Source organism: Staurois parvus, unplaced genomic scaffold, assembly GCF_062004578.1.
Source record: "Staurois parvus isolate SC_StPar_1 unplaced genomic scaffold, SC_StPar_1.0 ptg000490l, whole genome shotgun sequence".
NCBI classification, from domain to species: Eukaryota; Metazoa; Chordata; class Amphibia; order Anura; family Ranidae; genus Staurois; species Staurois parvus.
Genome location: NW_028318286.1, coordinates 4,199 through 19,886, shown reverse-complemented (window position 1 = coordinate 19,886; position 15,688 = coordinate 4,199). Strand labels below are relative to the sequence as shown.

General features: G+C 56.8%; 1 protein-coding gene across 4 annotated transcripts in view; it reads right to left on the bottom strand.

Moving 5' to 3' along the window:
- The window catches only part of MAPRE1 (microtubule associated protein RP/EB family member 1), a 37,320-nt gene extending 22,175 nt beyond the window's left edge, over positions 1-15,145 (bottom strand). The window contains exon 1 of one of the 4 annotated variants that reach the window (XM_089689663.1): positions 15,045-15,145. The gene's annotated coding sequence lies outside the window, so the exon portion shown is untranslated. Of the gene's footprint in view, positions 1-15,028 lie in introns of all 4 variants that reach the window. The other 3 variants (XM_089689662.1, XM_089689665.1, XM_089689664.1) reach the window with 3 other exon arrangements.
- Positions 15,146-15,688: the final 543 nt, after the last annotated feature.

Genomic DNA, 15,688 nt, shown 5'->3' with positions numbered 1-15,688 from the left:
CGGCGTGGGAGGACGTCTCTTCTAGGTAAGTGTGGGGGTCAGTCATCCCAGCACACACAGACCATGTGCAGCTCAGATTACATGCCGGAAAAGTCAGCAAGCAGGCAAGCGTGTGTATATTACTGCAGAAAAGACATTGATGTCCTTCTGAAATCAGCAGCTTGCCTCCTCGCAGGTTCTGACAGTGAGACTAATGAAGACAGAGCTGGAATTCAGCTTTAACCGCTTCCCGACCGCCCTATAGCAGAAGTACTACAGGGATGCGCAAAATCTATCTATCTATCTATCTATATATATACACACACATATATACACACACACACACATATATATATATACACACACATACACACACACACAGATGACTGCAACTCGGCACCCTATCAACGGATGTGCATTCAGTGTAGCGCTCTGGTATGAACGGCCCCCCTTACATTTCTAAGGAGGCAGAGTAATGCCGGCCATACATGGTTCGAATTGCGAACGATTTTCGTACGAAAATCGGACCCAAGAACAATCTGCCGATTTTCGCTCTGTTAGTGGGGCAATGGCATCGGTCGATTTTCGTGGTTCCTCCCCATTTTGTTTATCGGGCACGCTGGAAAATTCGTTAAAAACTACCGATTTTCATTGGTGGCACCGTTGGATTACAGAACGGACGACGTTTCGATTTTCGGACGAAAAATCGTTCGGAATTCGAACCCTGTATGCCTGCATAAGGCAAGATCATGTGGTTTTCTTTCTAGCAGTTAAGAAAAATCGCACGATTCCTCCATCAACACAGATAGTATTGATGAGGGAATCTCTCTACTGGAGCGATTGTGTTATGCAGGAGGGAAGCCTTCCCTGCCGGCAGAACACAATGAGTACTACTAGCAGCTATAGCCAGCAGCAGCCTTACATAAAAAAAAAATTGTCAGGCTGGTTGTAGTGAAGCCGATTAATAGATCAACATCAGTACAACCAACCTAGCCAGATATGTATCGACTGTTTGCCGGTTTCTGCTGAACCGGCTGAGATTGGGGCCCCCCCAAGGCAAAATCCTAGTTGGCACTCAAAAGGGGCCCTTAAAGGTTCATTGGAAGTGGCCTATATGTGGTGAAAACTGGGTGTGCCTTTGATCTGCCACTACATCTCCAAGTAGGGCAATATAAGGAGCCCGGGTACAACGCGCTTCTTTTCTTTATGAAGGATTTATATGCCAAGACTAGAACATCGGGAAAAAAGTGTGAATTCATGCCACAGGGAAGGCGAACGAACACACAAGAAGCTACCTGATCTGCTGAAGTCCTGACAGGGACTTGTTCCTTCCTCCATACACAACACTTCAGCCAAGCCTTCCATTGTATACCCCACCCCCCACCTCATGTGTTTGAATCTCAAGCAGGGTTATAAAATGACAAGGATTCATTGGATCCCATACAGGTTACCACCTGCCCTTCATAAGGGTTCCCCTCCGAGCCGTGAACAGAAGAGGATTCTCGCCAACAGAATATCAACCTAGAGTGATTTTATTGTTTTTTATATAAATGCAGGGGGAGAAAATCAATTACTAAATATAAATATAAAAATACACAAAACAAAAAATACAAGACAAAAAAAAAAAAAACACCACAACAACAAGACGCACACCAAAAAGAACAAGACACACACCGAAAAAAACCATCAACAAGACGCACAAAAAAAAAAAAAAAACACACACACAAAAAAACAACAAGACGCACACCGAAAAACCAAGACGCACACCGAAAAACCAAGACGCACACCGAAAAACCAAGACGCACACCGAAAAACCAAGACGCACACCGAAAAACCAAGACGCACACCGAAAAACCAAGACGCACACCGAAAAACCAAGACGCACACCGAAAAACCAAGACGCACACCGAAAAACCAAGACGCACACCGAAAAACCAAGACGCACACCGAAAAACCAAGACGCACACCGAAAAACCAAGACGCACACCGAAAAACCAAGACGCACACCGAAAAACCAAGACGCACACCGAAAAACCAAGACGCACACCGAAAAACCAAGACGCACACCGAAAAACCAAGACGCACACCGAAAAACCAAGACGCACACCGAAAAACCAAGACGCACACCGAAAAACCAAGACGCACACCGAAAAACCAAGACGCACACCGAAAAACCAAGACGCACACCGAAAAACCAAGACGCACACCGAAAAACCAAGACACACACCGAAAAACCAAGACACACACCGAAAAACCAAGACACACACCGAAAAACCAAGACACACACCAAAAACCAAGACACACACCAAAAAACAAGACACACACCAAAAACAAGACACACACCGAAAAAAAAAACAACAAGACACACCAAAAACAACAAGACACACCAGGAAAAAAAAAAAAAAAAAACAAGATACACACCAAAACAACAACAAGACACACAAAAAAACAAGACACAAAAAAAAATTAGAACACAAAAAAACACACCAAAACACACACAAAAAAAAAACAAACAAAAAAAGCACAACAAAACAAAACAACAAACAAAACAGTCCTACAATAATCCATTCATAGAGAAAGGGGAGTAACGCAGTCATTAGAGATTAGAGGAGACATTCATGTTTCAGAGCATGTTACACCCATAATTCGGGTGTAACAAGTAACAAGCTCCGGACCTACCCCCCTGTGACAGCGGATGAGGGTTCTTCTACCCGCATTCACATTTTAAAAACAGCGCAGCTGGTCTAGGCTCCGCCCACTGTTCTGTAAATAACAGTACTACAAGTAATGTCAAGCATTGCAGCTGACGGCCTTTAGTTTTCAATGAACAACGGGGGTCCCTGATGAGCGCTCTTGTAGTTCATTCACAAGCTCAGCAGCTTGTAAACCGTCAGGCCATATCAGAGGTACGAGCTGAAAACCGCACGGCTTGTTGGCAGGATCCAGACACTGCTCCTGAGGAAAATAATAAATGCACATTTTGTTTTCCTGCAAAACGTGCATTTATTTTTATTCCACCCAAAAGGTGAACTTAGCCTTTAATATTAGATTTTATTTTTAGAGAAACATTTTAGATCCGTCCAACAGAGACGGCAGAGCGTTCCCATGCCTATCCTAAGGTACCGCTAGCAAGAAAAAAAGATGTCACATGTCTGTCTTCACCGCTTTCCGACCGCCTTACAGCAGATATACTACTACAGGGGGGCAGAGGAGCGCAAAAATCACACTAATATATATATATATTTTTTATTTATTTCAGGTACCTATATAGCGCCTTCCATTTACGCAGCGCTCATACCTACACACACACATACCTACATACATATATACACACACACACACATACATACACACACACACACACACACATACATACATATATACACACACACATATATATACACACACACACACATACATATATACACACACACACACACACACACATACATACATATATACACACACACACATATATACACACACACACACATACATACATATATACACACACACACACACACACATACATATATACACACACACATACACACATACACACACACACACACACACATACACACACACACACATACATACATATATACACACACACACACATACATATATACACACACACACACACACACACACACACACATATACATACATACATACACACACATATACATACATACATACACACACATATACATACATACACACACATATACATACATACATACACACACATATACATACATACATACACACACATATACATACATACACACACATATACATACATACACACACACACACACACACACACACACATAAATATACACACGCATGTGATTTTGCATTTCTGGATAGGGAACCCATGCGTGCCCTACCCGTGCCACCATTCACGGCCACAGCTGTCAATCACCAGGTCCCGCCCGGTGATTGCTGAGCATCTCTGACAGGGAGGAGGACTGTATGTTGTCAACACAGTTCTTCTCCCTGTCAGCTTGTGCACAGCACAGCCATCCAAAGCAGTGTGATTACAGTGAAGCACACACAGTTAACCCTTTGATCGCTCCTCATGTTAACCCCTTCCTGCCCAGTGCAATTAGTAAAGTGTCAGTGCTTTTTTTTTTAGCACTGATCACTGTATTGGTGTCACCAGAAATGTCAGTGACACCAAGTCAGTTCCCCCCCAGTGTCAGAATGCCCGCCGCAGTCCCGCTATAAGTCGCTGATCGCCGCCATTACTAATAAAAATGAAAAATCCCAGTATATATACCGCCATTTGTAGACGTTATAACTTTCTTGTAAACCGATTAATTTACACACATTGGGATTTTTTTTTTCTAGCAGACATGGAGCAGAATACAATTTTGGCCTAAATTTATGGCGAAATTTGATTTAAATTTTTTTTAGCAGACATGGATTCTCCACCGGCAACCAGTGATCAGAGTAACACTGACAGGGGAGAGACCGGTGTGTAAACACCACAGATCTCTCCCCTGCCAGCAAGGACATGCTGCTTTGTATTTCTCACAGCAGCATGTTTCCCTAACACACAGCAAAACACAAAATAGCACACAGCTACCCCTTTGATCGCCCCAGGTAACCCCTTCCTGCCCAGTGTCAGTGCTTTTTATTAGCACTGATCGATGTATTGGTGTCACTGGGGATGTCACTGACGTCAATTCCCCCCCAGTGTCAGAATGCCCGCCGCAGTCCCGCTATAAGTCGCTGATCGCCGCCATTACTAGTAAAAATAAAAAATTCCAGTATCTACACCGCCATTTTTTAGACGTTAAACCAATTAATTTACACATTGAGATTTCTTTTAGCAAAGACACAAAGCAGAATTAATTTGGACCTAAATTAATGAAGAGATTTTTTTACTGGACGTGTTTAATACCAATTCATTTACACATATTGGGATTTTTTTTTTTTTTTAGCAGCATGTCGCAGAATACATTTTGTCCTAAATTCATGACGAAATTGGATTTTTTAAATTTTTTTACTGGACGTGTTTAATTGCAAAAAACATTGTTTTTTTTCCTCAAAATTGGTTTTTTTTTCTTTAATAAAACGCAAAAAATAAACACCGCACAGGCGAACAAATACCACCAATAGGAAGCTCAATTCGTGGGGGGGGGGGGGGGGGGGAAGGACATAAATTTCATTTGGGTACAGTGTTGCATGACCGCGCAATTGTTAGTTAAATGTAACTCAGCGGCGTAACGCAAAAAAAAAAGGCCTGGTCAGGAAGGGGGGGGGGGGGGTATGGGGGGGTAAATCCTCAGGACGACGAGGGGTTAATATATGGAACACTGCAGCATTACTTCCGGCCTGTGATGTCTGTTCCACTCATTTCCTGTTGAGAGGTCATCTCCTCCATACAGACACAGACAGCAATACAAACCTGACACATGTTCAAATTATTGCTATTCCATTTAGATCAGGGGTCCTCAAACTACGGCCCGTGGGCCACATGCGGCCCGCCGAGGACATTTATCCAGCCTGACGGCAGGGGCGTGTTTGCCGCGAGGAAGGGACACTATTCCTCCCACTGACACCAACGATGGGGCACTATTTCGCTCCATAAGACACTTGGGGGGGAAATGTCTGTGTCCGCAGTCTCCGGTCCTCTCCTGCACTGTGTCCGCAGTCTCCGGTCCTCTCCTGCACTGTGTCCGCAGTCTCTGGTCATCCTCTGTACTGTCTGTGGACACAGTACAGGAGATGACCGGAGACTGCAGACAGTACAGAGGATGACCAGAGACTGCGGACAGTACAGGGATGACCAGAGACTGCGGACATAGTACAGGGATGACCAGAGACTGCGGACATAGTACAGGGATGACCAGAGACTGCGGACATAGTACAGGAGATGACCAGAGACTGCGGACACAGTACAGAGATGACCAGAGACTGCGGACAGTACAGGGATGACCAGAGACTGCGGACATAGTACAGGAGATGACCGGAGACTGCAGACAGTACAGGAGATGACCGGAGACTGCAGCGGAACTGGCGCGCGCTCTCAGCACATGTTTTTCTTCATAGCACGCATATGTGCAGCTGCTTGGCGACAAGGCCCAGACACCAGGAAGCCGCATCATTTGCGTGTGGCCGGCGTGAAGAGGTTAAAGACCGGGTAGAGGAGTGCAGTGACAGATGACAGGCATATTAGTATACAGGCTGGGTAAATGAGGTATTATAAAAGGTGGGTAAATGGAAGTGACAGCTGACAGGTCTAACACCAATAGACTGACAGAAGACTTGGGAGGGCAGGTAATGGACACGGGGGGCAGGGGGGAGAGAGGACAACTGATGGGGGCAGGTGATAGAAACAGAGGATATGGAGGAACAATTGATGAGCACAAAGGGTGTGGGCTGACAGTTGATCAGCACAAGGGATATAGGGTTACAACTAATAGGGGGGGGCAGGTGACAGGAACAGGGGGTTGTGGGGTGACAACAGATGGGGTTTGGTGACACCACGTGTCCCAGAAGGTATGGAGGAACAACTGATGGAAAAAGGTGAAGTGCATGGGGGGTGACAACTGATGGACACGGGATTGGGGGGCAACAACTGATGGGAGGCAGGTGATGGACACAGGAGGGGTGACAATTGATGGGCACAGGCGCGGGGGAGGGGGGCTGACAACCGACGGGCGCGGGGGAGGGGGGGCTGACAACCGACGGGCGCGGGGGAGGGGGGGCTGACAACCGACGGGCGCGGGGGAGGGGGGGCTGACAACCGACGGGCGCGGGGGAGGGGGGGCTGACAACCGACGGGCGCGGGGGAGGGGGGGCTGACAACCGACGGGCGCGGGGGAGGGGGGGCTGACAACCGACGGGCGCGGGGGAGGGGGGGCTGACAACCGACGGGCGGGGGGGAGTTTGGGCTGACAATTGATGGGCACGGGGGGGGGGGGGGACAATTGATGGGCACGGGGGGGGGGGGGGGACAATTGATGGGCACGGGGGGGGGGGGACAATTGATGGGCACGGGGGGGGGGGGGACAATTGATGGGCACGGGGGGGGGGGGGGGACAATTGATGGGCACGGGGGGGGGGGACAATTGATGGGCACGGGGGGGGGGGACAATTGATGGGCACGGGGGGGGGGGGGGACAATTGATGGGCACGGGGGGGGGGGGGGACAATTGATGGGCACGGGGGGGGGGGGGGGACAATTGATGGGCACGGGGGGGGGGGGGGGACAATTGATGGGCACGGGGGGGGGGGGGGACAATTGATGGGCACGGGGGGGGGGGGGGGGACAATTGATGGGCACGGGGGGTGGGGGGGACAATTGATGGGCACGGGGGGGGGGGGGGGACAATTGATGGGCACGGGGGGGGGGGACAATTGATGGGCACGGGGGGGGGGACAATTGATGGGCACGGGGGGGGGGGGGGACAATTGATGGGCACGGGGGGGGGGGGACAATTGATGGGCACGGGGGGGGGGGACAATTGATGGGCACGGGGGGGGGGGGGGACAATTGATGGGCACGGGGGGGGGGGGGGGACAATTGATGGGCACGGGGGGGGGGGGGGGGACAATTGATGGGCACGGGGGGGGGGGGGGGACAATTGATGGGCACGGGGGGGGGGGGGACAATTGATGGGCACGGGGGGGGGGGGGGACAATTGATGGGCACGGGGGGGGGGGGGACAATTGATGGGCACGGGGGGGGGGGGGACAATTGATGGGCACGGGGGGGGGGGGGACAATTGATGGGCACGGGGGGGGGGGGGACAATTGATGGGCACGGGGGGGGGGGGGGACAATTGATGGGCACGGGGGGGGGGGGAAATTGATGGGCACGGGGGGGGGGGGGACAATTGATGGGCACGGGGGGGGGGGGGACAATTGATGGGCACGGGGGGGGGGGGGGGGACAATTGATGGGCACGGGGGGGGGGGGGACAATTGATGGGCACGGGGGGGGGGGGGGACAATTGATGGGCACGGGGGGGGGGGGGGGGACAATTGATGGGCACGGGGGGGGGACAATTGATGGGCACGGGGGGGGGGGGACAATTGATGGGCACGGGGGGGGGGGACAATTGATGGGCACAGGGGGGGAGTTTGGGCTGACAATTGATGGGCACGGGGGGGAGTTTGGGCTGACAATTGATGGGCACGGGGGGGAGTTTGGGCTGACAATTGATGGGCACGGGGGGGAGTTTGGGCTGACAATTGATGGGCACGGGGGGGAGTTTGGGCTGACAATTGATGGGCACGGGGGGGAGTTTGGGCTGACAATTGATGGGCACGGGGGGGAGTTTGGGCGGACAATTGATGGGCACGGGGGGGAGTTTGGGCGGACAATTGATGGGCACGGGGGGGGGGGGGGGACAATTGATGGGCACGGGGGGGGGGGGGACAATTGATGGGCACGGGGGGGGGGGGACAATTGATGGGCACGGGGGGGGGGGACAATTGATGGGCACGGGGGGGGGGGGGGACAATTGATGGGCACGGGGGGGGGACAATTGATGGGCACGGGGGGACAATTGATGGGCACGGGGGGGGGGGGGGGACAATTGATGGGCACGGGGGGGGGGGGGGGGACAATTGATGGGCACGGGGGGGGGGGGGGGGACAATTGATGGGCACGGGGGGGGGACAATTGATGGGCACGGGGGGGGGGGGACAATTGATGGGCACGGGGGGGGGGGACAATTGATGGGCACGGGGGGGGGGGGACAATTGATGGGCACGGGGGGGGGGGGACAATTGATGGGCACGGGGGGGGGGGGACAATTGATGGGCACGGGGGGGGGGGGACAATTGATGGGCACGGGGGGGGGGGGACAATTGATGGGCACGGGGGGGGGGGACAATTGATGGGCACGGGGGGGGGGGGGACAATTGATGGGCACGGGGGGGGGGGGGACAATTGATGGGCACGGGGGGGGGGGGGGACAATTGATGGGCACGGGGGGGGGGGGGGACAATTGATGGGCACGGGGGGGGGGGGGGACAATTGATGGGCACGGGGGGGGGGGGGGGACAATTGATGGGCACGGGGGGGGGGGGACAATTGATGGGCACGGGGGGGGGGGGGACAATTGATGGGCACGGGGGGGGGGGGACGACAATTGATGGGCACGGGGGGGGGACGACAATTGATGGGCACGGGGGGGGGACGACAATTGATGGGCACGGGGGGGGGACGACAATTGATGGGCACGGGGGGGGGGACAATTGATGGGCACGGGGGGGGGGGGGGACAATTGATGGGCACGGGGGGGGACGGGACAATTGATGGGCACGGGGGGGGACGGGACAATTGATGGGCACGGGGGGGGACGGGACAATTGATGGGCACGGGGGGGGGGGACAATTGATGGGCACGGGGGGGGGGGGGGGACAATTGATGGGCACGGGGGGGGGGGGGGGGGACAATTGATGGGCACGGGGGGGGGGGGGGGGGGACAATTGATGGGCACGGGGGGGGGGGGTCAATTGATGGGCGGGGGGGGGGGGGGACAATTTATGGGCGGGGGGGGGGACAATTGATGGGCGGGGGGGGGGGGGGGACAATTGATGGGCACGGGGGGGGGACAATTGATGGGCACGGGGGGGGGGACAATTGATGGGCACGGGGGGGGGGACAATTGATGGGCACGGGGGGGGGGGACAATTGATGGGCACGGGGGGGGGGGACAATTGATGGGCGGGGGGGGGGGACAATTGATGGGCACGGGGGGGGGGGGGGGGGACAATTGATGGGCACGGGGGGGGGGGGGGGACAATTGATGGGCACGGGGGGGGGGGGGACAATTGATGGGCACGGGGGGGGGGGGGGGACAATTGATGGGCACGGGGGGGGGGGGGACAATTGATGGGCACGGGGGGGGGGGGGACAATTGATGGGCACGGGGGGGGGGGGACAATTGATGGGCACGGGGGGGGGGGGGACAATTGATGGGCACGGGGGGGGGGATGACAATTGATGGGCACGGGGGGGATGACAATTGATGGGCACGGGGGGGATGACAATTGATGGGCACGGGGGGGATGACAATTGATGGGCACGGGGGGGATGACAATTGATGGGCACGGGGGGGGTGACAATTGATGGGCACGGGGGGGATGACAATTGATGGGCACGGGGGGGATGACAATTGATGGGCACGGGGGGATGACAATTGATGGGCACGGGGGGGATGACAATTGATGGGCACGGGGGGGATGACAATTGATGGGCACGGGGGGGATGACAATTGATGGGCACGGGGGGATGACAATTGATGGGCACGGGGGGGATGACAATTGATGGGCACGGGGGGGATGACAATTGATGGGCACGGGGGGGATGACAATTGATGGGCACGGGGGGGATGACAATTGATGGGCACGGGGGGGATGACAATTGATGGGCACGGGGGGATGACAATTGATGGGCACGGGGGGGATGACAATTGATGGGCACGGGGGGGATGACAATTGATGGGCACGGGGGGGATGACAATTGATGGGCACGGGGGGGATGACAATTGATGGGCACGGGGGGATGACAATTGATGGGCACGGGGGGGATGACAATTGATGGGCACGGGGGGGATGACAATTGATGGGCACGGGGGGGATGACAATTGATGGGCACGGGGGGGATGACAATTGATGGGCACGGGGGGGATGACAATTGATGGGCACGGGGGGGATGACAATTGATGGGCACGGGGGGGATGACAATTGATGGGCACGGGGGGGATGACAATTGATGGGCACGGGGGGGATGACAATTGATGGGCACGGGGGGGATGACAATTGATGGGCACGGGGGGGATGACAATTGATGGGCACGGGGGGGATGACAATTGATGGGCACGGGGGGGATGACAATTGATGGGCACGGGGGGGGATGACAATTGATGGGCACGGGGGGGATGACAATTGATGGGCACGGGGGAGGGGGTGTGGGCTGACAATTGATGGGCACAGGGGAGGGGGTGTGGGCTGACAATTGATGGGCACAGGGGAGGGGGCGTGGGCTGACAATTGATGGGCACAGGGGGTGGTGGCGTGGGCTGATAATTGATGGGCAAAGGGGAGGGGGTGGGGGCTGACAATTGATGGGCACGGGGGGGGGTTGGGGCGGGGCTGACAATTGATGGGCGGGGGGGGTTGGGGCGGGGCTGACAATTGATGGGCGGGGGGGGGTTGGGGCTGACAATTGATGGGCAAAGGGGGGGGGCTGACAATTGATGGGCACGGGGGGGAGTTTGGGCTGACAATTGATGGGCACAGGGGGGGAGTTTGGGCTGACAATTGATGGGCACAGGGGAGGGGGGGTGGTCTGACAATTGATGGGCACAGGGGAGGGGGGGTGGGCTGACAATTGATGGGCACAGGAGGGGATGACAATTGATGGGCACAGGGGGGGGGGGGGGAGTTTGGGCTGACAATTGATGGGCACAGGGGAGGGGGTGTGGGCTGACAATTGATGGGCACGGGGGAGGGGGTGGGGGCTGACAATTGATGGGCACGGGGGAGGGGGTGGGGGCTGACAATTGATGGGCACGGGGGAGGGGGGGTGGGAGCTGACAATTGATGGGCACGGGGGGTGGGTTGGGGCGGGGCTGACAATTGATGGGCACGGGGGGGGGGGGTTGGGGCTGACAATTGATGGGCAAAGGGGAGGGGGTGGGGGCTGACAATTGATGGGCAAAGGGGAGGGGGTGGGGGCTGACAATTGATGGGCAAAGGGGAGGGGGTGGGGGCTGACAATTGATGGGCATAGGGGAGGGGGTGGGGGCTGACAATTGATGGGCATAGGGGAGGGGGTGGGGGCTGACAATTGATGGGCATAGGGGAGGGGGTGGGGGCTGACAATTGATAGGGGAGGGGGTGGGGGCTGACAATTGATAGGGGAGGGGGTGGGGGCTGACAATTGATAGGGGAGGGGGTGGGGGCTGACAATTGATAGGGGAGGGGGTGGGGGCTGACAATTGATAGGGGAGGGGGTGGGGGCTGACAATTGATAGGGGAGGGGGTGGGGGCTGACAATTGATAGGGGAGGGGGTGGGGGCTGACAATTGGTGGGCAAAGGGGTGGGGGCTGACAATTGGTGGGCACAGGGGAGGGGGGAGTTTGGGCTGACAATTGATGGGCACAGGGGGGGGAGTTTGGGCTGACAATTGATGGGCACGGGGGGGGAGTTTGGGCTGACAATTGATCGGCACAGGGGGGCTGACAATTGATCGGCACAGGGGGGCTGACAATTGATCGGCACAGGGGGGCTGACAATTGATCGGCACAGGGGGGCTGACAATTGATCGGCACAGGGGGGCTGACAATTGATCGGCACAGGGGGGCTGACAATTGATCGGCACAGGGGGGCTGACAATTGATCGGCACAGGGGGGCTGACAATTGATCGGCACAGGGGGGCTGACAATTGATCGGCACAGGGGGGCTGACAATTGATCGGCACAGGGGGGCTGACAATTGATCGGCACAGGGGGGCTGACAATTGATCGGCACAGGGGGGCTGACAATTGATCGGCACAGGGGGGCTGACAATTGATCGGCACAGGGGAGGGGGTGTGGGCTGACAATCGATGGGCACAGGGGAGGAAGTGTGGGCTGACAATCGATGGGCACAGGGGAGGAAGTGTGGGCTGACAATCGATGGGCACAGGGGAGGAAGTGTGGGCTGACAATTGATGGGCACAGGGGAGGAAGTGTGGGCTGACAATTGATGGGCACAGGGGAGGAAGTGTGGGCTGACAATTGATGGGCACAGGGGAGGAAGTGTGGGCTGACAATTGATGGGCACAGGGGAGGAAGTGTGGGCTGACAATTGATGGGCACAGGGGAGGAAGTGTGGGCTGACAATTGATGGGCACAGGGGAGGAAGTGTGGGCTGACAATCGATGGGCACAGGGGGGGGGGGGGGGGAGTTTGGGCTGACAATTGATGGGCACAGGGGGGGGGGGGGGGGGGGAGTTTGGGCTGACAATTGATGGGCACAGGGGGGGGGGGAGTTTGGGCTGACAATTGATGGGCACGGGGGGGCTGACAATTGATGGGCACGGGGGGGCTGACAATTGATGGGCACGGGGGGGCTGACAATTGATGGGCACGGGGGGGCTGACAATTGATGGGCACGGGGGGGCTGACAATTGATGGGCACGGGGGAGGGGGTGTGGGCTGACAACCGATGGGCACGGGGGAGGGGGTGTGGGCTGACAATCGATGGGCACGGGGGAGGGGGTGTGGGCTGACAATCGATGGGCACGGGGGAGGGGGTGTGGGCTGACAATCGATGGGCACGGGGGAGGGGGTGTGGGCTGACAATCGATGGGCACAGGGGGGGAGTTTGGGCTGACAATTGATGGGCACGGGGGGGCTGACAATTGATGGGCACGGGGGATGGTGTGGGCTGACAATCGATGGGCACGGGGGAGGGGGTGTGGGCTGACAATCGATGGGCACGGGGGAGGGGGTGTGGGCTGACAATCGATGGGCACGGGGGAGGGGGTGTGGGCTGACAATCGATGGGCACGGGGGAGGGGGTGTGGGCTGACAATCGATGGGCACGGGGGAGGGGGTGTGGGCTGACAATCGATGGGCACGGGGGGGCTGACAATCGATGGGCACGGGGGGGGGCTGACAATCGATGGGCACGGGGGGGGGCTGACAATCGATGGGCACGGGGGGGGGCTGACAATCGATGGGCACGGGGGGGGGCTGACAATCGATGGGCACGGGGGGGGGCTGACAATCGATGGGCACGGGGGGGGGCTGACAATCGATGGGCACGGGGGGGGGCTGACAATCGATGGGCACGGGGGGGGGCTGACAATCGATGGGCACGGGGGGGGGCTGACAATCGATGGGCACGGGGGGGGGCTGACAATCGATGGGCACGGGGGGGGCTGACAATCGATGGGCACGGGGGGGGGCTGACAATCGATGGGCACGGGGGGGGGCTGACAATCGATGGGCACAGGGGAGGGGGTGTGGGCTGACAATTGATGGGCACGGGGGAGGGGGTGTGGGCTGACAATTGATGGGCACGGGGGAGGGGGTGTGGGCTGACAATTGATGGGCACGGGGGAGGGGGTGTGGGCTGACAATTGATGGGCACGGGGGAGGGGGTGTGGGCTGACAATTGATGGGCACGGGGGAGGGGGTGTGGGCTAACAATTGATGGGCACAGGGGGGGAGTTTGGGCTAACAATTGATGGGCACGGGGGGGGGGGGGGAGTTTGGGCTGACAATTGATGGGCACGGGGGGGGGGGGCTGACAATTGATGGGCACAGGGGAGGGGGTGTGACAATTGATGGGCACGGGGGAGGGGGCTGACAATTGATGGGCACGGGGGAGGGGGCTGACAATTGATGGGCACGGGGGAGGGGGCTGACAATTGATGGGCACAGGGGAGGGGGTGTGGGCTGACAATTGATGGGCACAGGGGGGGAGTTTGGGCTGACAATTGATGGGCACAGGGGGGGAGTTTGGGCTGACAATTGATGGGCACGGGGGAGGGGGTGTGGGCTGACAATTGATGGGCACAGGGGAGGGGGTGTGGGCTGACAATTGATGGGCACAGGGGGGGAGTTTGGGCTGACAATTGATGGGCACGGGGGAGGGGGTGTGGGCTGACAATCGATGGGCACGGGGGAGGGGGTGTGGGCTGACAATTGATGGGCACAGGGGGGGGAGTTTGGGCTGACAATTGATGGGCACGGGGGAGGGGGTGTGGGCTGACAATTGATGGGCACGGGGGAGGGGGTGTGGGCTGACAATTGATGGGCACGGGGGAGGGGGTGTGGGCTGACAATGATACAGGATGAGGGGGAGGGACGAGCAATGAATGGGTGGCGGGTCAGAAGGCGGCGGACAGGCCACGACACAGTCCGGGAGTCTCTCCTCACACCGGCTGGGAGGTATACTGAGGGAAGCTTCGGTATGAGGCGGAAGACGTGACAGGCCACTGGTAACAGCCGTCCTCCTCCACACGCAGTCCCGGTGTCTCGCTCCCACACCCTTCCCCCGGCCCGGTTCCCGCTCCTCACCCGCTCCGGCCGTTACCTTCTCCGCCTCGCTCAAGCCGGCCTCACCCGTGCTGATGTCACGCGCCTGAAGAAGAACGTGCCGTGCGCCGTGACGTCACCTCATGAATCATTCACGCCTCGCGTTTGTTGCTAGGTGACGCTTTGTCTGCCCGAATTCGGGACCCCGCCCAGCGACCATGTGACCCCCCTCTCGCCCTCTCTCAGAGGTCCCTTTTTGCGACGCCATTTTACGTGAGGCGAAACGCCTAGCTTCCTGTGACCTGTCCAGTCTACAGTAATATGGAGGGCGCCCTAGAGACCGTTGCCGCGGACTGAGGACAGGCTGTGAGCAGGAAAGGTGCCCCTGAGTCGTGTGGGGGGAGGTGGATGTGACGGTTAACATACAGACACTACCGCAATGAGCCGAGGGTGGGCGGGGAGCCGGGGACTGCAGAGCCACGCCTGCTCCCTGTCATACTGCAGCGCTGTACTAACCGGAGGCCGCCGCCAGGGGAGCCAGAGAGCAACAGAGCTGCATAAATAGACACACATGGGGGGATACATCCTATATATAGATCTAGTTATCATTTATAGCATTTTATATATTATTATTGTTATTATTATGTGCCGTTTCAATTATTATTATTTGGCAGTTTAAGTTTTAATTAAAATTATTGTTAT